Here is an 8,278-nt window from a genome sequence, read left to right on the forward strand (position 1 = left end):
TACACAGCATCATTTTAATGCACTTTTTTTCCCTCTAAGATGTCTTAATCTATACTGCTGTCTCAGACTAAGAAGCAGCTTTTCTAGTTGACATATTGATACCCAAGACACTTACTAGCCTGATGGAAATGGAGAAATGAAAAGCTGACCAATAATATCAAGTTTCTGTAAAGCAACATGACATTTTATGATGGTAATAGATTGACTTAAAAAACAAATTTTAGGGCTTGTAAGGTTCTATTTTAATTAGCAAATATGTTTTTGTGAATTCAATACCATTCCTGAACATATGGTTCATCTCTGTTCTTGGAACTGTTTGACTGGAGCCCTCTGTGACCATGTTTCTAAAAGGGTTCAGACCCTTAACTTTGAATTTCCTATTCAAAAGTCAATTAGACACATACAGAGAAAGGAGGTAACAGATGCCTTGTAGATATAGTAAGAACTAAGTGCTTTTCAGGAGGTTCTCTGAGACTAATCTTATATCTTGGAGACAGCCATGACTATGAACTTAACAAAATGGATGGTATGTCTTGCAGAATGGTAGGCTGAGCTTAAATTCAACTCAAGCCTCAAAAGAAACAAATTCAAAATGTTACTTCTTCCTGAAATGGAGAAGCTGATTTAGAAACAGTCCTGGAATTTCTGACAACTCTAGCCACGCCTTAAAAGAAATAGCAATAAGAATGATAGTCACCCATCCAAGATGTTCTTGTTGACTTGGTGGCTTTCCAGTTGCATGGGTGCCTTAGACAGAGCAGGAAGTGAAGACTTGTGACTGAGCATGGAGTAGGAACTGGGATTTCCCCCTTTTAGATTGCCCTAAATTGCTGCAAATACCACGTGATGCTGAGAGCTTCCTTTAAAGCTAGGATCAGAAATTACGAGAATTATTGTGTCTCTTCGGGGTTCTGCCTATGCACAAATCAACTGATAAAACTATTACTTCAGCACAAAGCCAATGTAGTTTAAATAACTCAGGTAAAAGTTTTAAGTTAATACAAGTAACAATAAATAACAAGTAATGACACAGGAACATTTTCCTTCATTCTGTAGTACAGTGCCACAAAAGTTTATTGTTAAGCCTAGATGAGCAAATATGGCACATCTCTTAGTATCTTTCTGTCTTTGTCTTGCTGTAACAACCAGGTAGAATAGGCAGCTCGTTGAAATTTTCACCAAAAGCACCTATCGTAATGATGCCAAGCTTATAGCCTTGTAAACCAGGTATTTGAAGGTCATTCTATAGCATTGTGTTTCCTAGTAAGCAGGACAAATCACACCGTTCACTTAGCAGCACAACTACAGTGGCACTCCAGGCTTAATAGTCAGTGGAAAGAAATAAGCGGAGATAAATAGGCACTACCTGAGTTAGGAACTTGGTGGGGAGAGGGGTTGGCCTGTTTGAGTTGTGTGCCTACCTGGGGATCAGGCACTTTCACTATGCAGGAGATGGCTACTTCTTTCTCTCTATAGAAGATGTCTTTATGACTAGTTCAGATATTATCATCTGGGCTTGGTCAGAGGAATGGTACCTTAAGGGTTTACACGTGTTCTGTTTAAACCAGACCTCAGAAGGTATGAGATAATCCTTTTCCCTCTCTAAGGAGTAAACTTCCTCATGTTTGCCCCATGGTAAGTATATGTGTACAGTTGCTGCAGTGTAACTGGTATGTCAAAAATGTGTTCATAACCAGGCTTATCTTGTGGTAGCTTACTCCTGGTCTTACACTTTGAGAATTTATCCGTGTAGTTCCTATGGAAGTGTCTACACAAATAGTTCCTTAGAGCCAGGATCTGTGCGTGGTGCCCAGTGCAAGGACAAGAGGCAGTGGGCACAAACAGGAACACAGGAGGCTCCCTCTGAATACCAGGAAGTACTTCTTCTCTGTGTGGGCGATGGGGCTCTGGCACAGTTTGCCCAGAGAGGTTGTGGAGTCTCCTTCCTTGGAGATCTTCAAAAAACACTGGTGTTGGGCAACCAACTGCAGGTGTCCCTGCCTGAGCAGGGGGGTTGGACCAGATGGCCTCCTGAGACCCCTTCCAGCCTCAGCCCTTCTATGATGCCGTGATTCTTTCAGACAAAAGGGAGCCTTGGTTCTGGTTAGTAGACATGCTATGAAAATGAACTAGCATCTCTTAAGGGCTTGGCCATGTAGGAAGAAAATTTACAGTAATCTGAATTCACATCTCAGTGCACCAGCCTCCTATATGGACAGTCCCAATGGGCAATAGAACCTGGATTAATCTCGTAACTTTATATAGCTAAATAAGAGCCTGTAAATGTCAACTTTCCCTCTATCCCTGTGACAGAGGTGTCTGGGGGAGCAAGCTTGTCTGTAAAATCTGAGCTGTTCTCAAAGCGAGTCTTCATTCTTTTCTATTCCCTAGGCTTTAAGGGAAACAGGGGGTCACCAGGCTTCTAAAACTGGGTGTATCCATTAAGTAATTGGAGTGAGATAAGACAAGTTTGGGTTTTAAATATCTACTTTCAGTGTTAGTAGTTTCTCGTACCAGGTACATGTTGGTTATTTTATGTATTAATTTAGTTGCAGCTTGGAGCACCAAAGCTAGATGCAGGATAATGCAGAATAAATTGTTCTTTCCCCCACACCCTGTTAGGCCTGTTCAGGTGGTGAATTGTTAACACACGATAAGTGTGTACCTTAGCTTGCATCGTATAACTTGTGCAGAGTTACCTCAGTGAGGTAAGCTAATCAGGAACAATATTCTTTCACTTCGTAATGAATAAATAATTCAGGAGCAACCATTGTTCTCTGCTTTCAAACACTGCCACAGTCTGCCGTAGCCTACATGTGTAGACAAACTCTGAAAAGCCATGCCTTCACAAGGAACAGGGGAAAATTCAGAGGAACCACAGCTGTATAGCTAATGCACATAAATAAAAGGATTACATTGTGGACCTCTATGGTTCTGAAAGCATGCATCCGCACAAGAGTTTAATGCCTATAAAAGCGTTAACATAACCTCTCAATATGATTCCTAATATTTCTCAGTGTCTCTGAGTAAACAAGTTCTAAGTATCTATTCAACCAAACCAGATGATCATAACATAAATGGTAATCCATTAAGTACTTAGCCTCAGAGTCTGTTTCTGTCCATTAGTGCTTTAAACCTAAGTTTTCCGAGTACAGAAACTTGGGGCTCTGCTCGCTTTTCCATTGCTGCCAAGTTCATACCCCACAAGCAGGAAATAAAATTGTCTATCACAGAGAGAAGATTTTCTCACAGCCCCCAAAACAGGCAAAAATGGTTGATGAGGGCAAATGATTTAAGGATGACTTTGTCAGGAAGCTCCAAACCCTAAATGCCAGGTGTTCAGTCACACAGCTGCTCCTCTTCCTTGCAGAAAAAGCTGGGAAGTCTAGGGACAGCTCCTGACAGAGTTAGAAATGTAGTTACAGGAAACCCCAAAACCTGATACCCTAATTAGCCTGCCATGCTCCAGCCTGGCCATTCAATGTTGATGTAGTAGCAGACAGTATGGCTTTATCGTGCCATCAAAGAAATGAAGAAATTAATACTTTATTTAAACATAGTTTAAGTGGACAAACCAAATATTTAAAATAACTTCAGAAATAACATTCCGGCTTGCATACTTATCTAGCTGCTTAATGCTGGCAATACACAAACAATTCATTCTGTCCACAAGAAAAAAAAAAAAAAAGCTTTTGAGCTAAATGATGAATGTGCAGAAGTCATGATCAAGTGTTTGTGCGTGTGTGCATATGTTAGATCAGCAGGATGTTTGTTTCCCTCTCCCTAAACTGGGCGACTGTAGCTTTTAACCAAGGAGATGCAACATTTTTTCAGAAACAAACTTGTAAGCACAGCCCTGCCCATACAGCCTGACCAAACTGCCTTCAAAATGTTAGCCTGTTCTGACTGAGAAGTTCTCAGCAAGCAATACGCCTGTCCCAGTGTCTGTGGCACTTGGATAACTGGAGTCTTTCTTTCCTAATCCCATTACCGATAAAGCGGCTGTGGCACTGAGGCACGGGGAACAGCTCGAGCTGAGCTGTTAGCAAAGCCAGGCACTGTGTCCAGGGCTGGGTTTTTAGCAGGGAGGAGGAATGGGGTGCTGCTAAGGTGGCTCTAGGGATTTCTCCTCTGTACCCTGTGTTAGCAGCTCCTGTTGCATCGTGTGCGCATGCACAGCACCGCGGCCGTGCGCTGACACCCAGCCCTCTCTTCTGCTGGCAGCTGCGGCCAGCCATAGCCTTGAGCTCATTTACCAGGGCTCATCCACACGTATCCCAGCTCAGAAGTTATTCTGGAATGACTCCGCCTAAGTGTATGCTTGTGTGTGTGTGTGTATCCTTATATTTTGCAACCAGCATAAACTGTTCCAGCTTAATTTAAACAAGAACAAGGCCCTGGGGTAAGAAGGTCTGTGCGCTGGGAATTATTCAGGACCATCCAGCACATGTTGAATGCCTATCATGCTCTCCCCTACATTAACTGTCACATCTAAACAAGCCCTTAGAAGATAATTACAAACTTTCATTGGGACACGGCCACTTAAGCTGCGGATAAGCAGAGTTAGCTTGAACTTGCTCTATTCCCTACCAGGCAAGAGCATTTAGAGCCACTGTTTAGAAGAAACCGCTCTCTGTACAAGTTAGATCTTCACGTACGTCAGCAGCTAATGGCCAGGCGGACGCGTGCCAGGGTAATTAGGATGTTAGGTTTTCAGAGCGCGTCCCTGCCGCTCTGAGAGCCAGGAATATTGAGCTTTCCAGCTTTTTTTTGGAAAGGCACGCCTGGCTAGTTAAACCTCTGGCATGTAAGGTGAGGAGTGTCATGTCAACAGCAAGATCGGAGGCGAGGGTGGAATTAAGGTCTCAGAAGTATCTCAGACCAACCTAGTGCCAGTGCTCTTCCCTTTGTGGGTGTCTGCACAGAGGTTTCATCACCAGCTCTCGCCGTGTTGCTCCTCCTCATTCAACCTTGCTTCTGGTGGCAGCAGTGGGAGCCCTAGCGCGGCCACATCTCCCAGGGACCGGTGTTTCCTCAAGGCCTCAGCCTTCCCAGGGCTGGCCTGTGAACGGCAGTGCTTGAAATGCTGAGGATTGCCAGCTTCTTGTCTAACAAGTGCTCGCAGTTGTGGGAAATAAGCACGAGGCAGATGAGACCGAGGCTTCCAGCGGAGGGATCACAAACTAGAATGGTCCAGAAAAAACACTGATACATGGGTTTTCTCATCTCTCACTTGTATCCACAATCCAAACAACCTGATAAGAAATGCCAGCTTTTCTCTGTTTGCAGTGACTCAAAATAAAAATCATTTAAACAATTGCTCTCTATATTTTATTTCTGAACTTACAGAAGTGACCATTTCTCTGGTTGTTTAACTAACAGTTCTGACATGTAAAAATAATGTGTGGCTCACATAATACATCATCTTCTAGCACGTGCAAAATAAAGCAGTTCGTTACTCCCAGGACTAAACTGGTAATTTCTGAGGAGTACTTGGATGATTATGAAAATTCAGATTGATCAAGTGATAGCTCAGCCTATCCGTTTGGGCACAGCATTCTTTCACATCCTTATTTTGTGTAGCAAAGTAAAACAAAAAGAACAATTACAAAATGTGCAAGTGTCTTTACTAAATGGGGAACAAACTAAGCTCTCTACAGTAATGCCAGGTGTATGAAAAGGTTATAAGCTTTGCAAGTATGTTTTAAAAATAATTTGAAATCTGTTTTAGTATGTAATCCTTATGTATAGGCAGAGAATTTACAAGCCACGGCTGTTGGTAAGATGGTCTTTTCTCAAGAAAATAACTCATTTCACATTCACAGAAAGACAAGTGGCTTTTGTCAAGCCACTGTCCATCTTGTGTTGGAGCTGGGTCTGGGACAGGGACTGGAGGAAAAGTTCTGCCCAAATTCTCCATTCCTGGAAATGGGGCAAGATTTTAGCTGAAATGAGCAAATACAATAGACCTGGAGGTATGTGTTCCCAGAGTCTCCAAGATGCAGCTTTTAACTTTCCCTGGCTTTTTGGTATTTTAAATATTTGCAGTCCCCTGTGAAGGTTCTTCTCCGAAGACCTAGAGCATCTATTATGAACAGTCAGGTCAGCCAAGGCAGCCCCTTTTTACTGAAGGGGCAGAACTGCACATGAAATTCCATGACCCTTGAGCTTGTGAGACCCAAGTTTCTTGTTTTCTCAAAAACGCATATTTTCATTTTTGTCTTCCTCCTGATGCTTGAATGATCAGATGTGGAGATGCTGTCAGTGTTCCTGGGATTCACCTTGGGAAGCCGAGCCTTTGTTACTAAATATTTGGAATTGGACCTAAAATTATTCCCTCACTGGGGACTCATAACACAATCTGCTGCCTTGAAAACTCTTACACAGAACAGCTTGTGGGACTGGGATGGCTGGGAAGCGGAGAAACTAATACGGCACTCTGGGCCAGAGGGAACGAGGCAGAGCAAAAGCTAAAGCCCCACAGGGAAATTCATTAACCGCAGCTCCTACAGCTGCTGTAACTTCCTGTTCTGTCACTGTCTGGAGTTTTTCCTCAAGTCCCACTCCCTGAAGATAATCCCAGTGTCGTGGTCAGGACTCTGAGGTTTCTCACCTGCCGAGGTGCCGAAAACTTGCCCCCTCTGCCTGCTGGGGCACTGGGGTCTGACCCAGAGAGGCCAGGAGCTGACCCGCCTGGGCAACCACATCAGTCCTGAGAGGGGAAAAGGGAGCTATTTGTTACTGTCATCTTCGTGCTCTTGCTTCTCCCCCATCCTATATTGGGAACTTTCAAGCACCCACAAAAAAATGGGGGGAAAGGGGGAGGGATCTAGGTGTGTGAACAGGAGTATACATAGATGATTATGCTACTAAGCAACCCAATTTCCGGTATTTAAACTAATTTTCCAGCAGCAGATATATCTATTGTCTTCTTCTGCCCTGAAAGACAAAGGACAGCCGCTTCCCACTTCATTACAAACCTGGAGTGGAGCTGAGACCTTTGGTAGGGCTGGCTGTGCTGCTGTGTGGGCTGAGTCTGCTTTGGCTCCTTCTTTCCTTGCAAGAGCCAAGAAAAATATTCCTGACACACCCAGCACACAATAAACACCCAGGCTGGCATTTTGCACTCGCATGGATGAGTCAGATAGCAGGGGCGGGGTGGGGGCAAGTGCCACGTGTCCTTAATGAGGGATGTGGCGAAAAGCTCCCGAAATCCTTGATGTCTCCCCAGGTGGGAGCAAACCTCACATGCGGCCTTTTCGAACTGAAAGCAGCCACAGGTGGGGGAACCTCACCTCCCACCTCTAAAGGGGACAAGCCTTTATCAGCTGGTGAGAAACACCAAGATGAGCCCTTGCCAGCCTCACAGGTACCCCGGTCTCTGCATGGCATGCTGTGCCCATCTCTGCTCTCAGCCATGCTTGCCCTCGAGGAATGGCTCCAGACCAAGTCCAGCTGTTCCAGATTGCCACCAAAGCTGAACCGATTGCTTTTCAAGGATCGAGGTTGTTAGGCAAGCTCTGTCACTCCAAGCTATCCTGGCAGGCTCCCGTTGAAATCCATGGAACTCCTTGGGAGGGTGGAGGCTTTCTCTATTGAAACAGGCACCATCTGTGTGCCTCCTTTTTTTTATTTATTTACTCTATAAATAGCCACCTTCCTAGATGGCCTGGCAGCAGTCTGAACTAGACAAATTGTTGGCTTTCCACCTGGTGTCCTGCAGAAGGGTCCTACTGCCGTTCTGCCTTACAGCTTTGCGTGTCCTGTGCCAGCACTTAAATCACTGCCTCATCACAACCCAGCCTGGAGCCCAGGCTGCAGCTGCGGCCTCCCTGGCCCAGCAGAAGAGCTGAGATACAGAGGGAAGGAAGGCATAAGGGCTTGCAAAAGAGTGTCCACAAACAGTGCTGTGAAGCATTACCGTGTCTCCAGTCATTAAATCACAGTACTGCATCTGAGTGCTTCACTGTATTGTTCAAGGCTACAAATTCCTAGTAAAAAACATTATTTAGATCTCACATGCCACTAAAAAAATGGCTTGCTTGTCACTTTAACCACAGTATCATCTTGCTTCTTCACAAATCCTTGTTGTGTGAGTACCTCTGCCTTCTTCCTGAGATAGTCGTGTTGTGTTAGATCAAACCACAGGTTTTCATTGTGGTCTAGGTCTTTGAGTTTGCAGTTTACCTCACTTGGACACTTCATTTAACTACTAAATCAGGCTCACAGATCATATTTGTGGATGTCTAAGCAGTGAGTGTGTTTATAAAGAGCAGTG

This window comes from Anser brachyrhynchus, assembly GCF_964034855.1.
Source record: "Anser brachyrhynchus genome assembly, chromosome: 2".
In the NCBI taxonomy this organism is placed as follows: Eukaryota; Metazoa; Chordata; class Aves; order Anseriformes; family Anatidae; genus Anser; species Anser brachyrhynchus.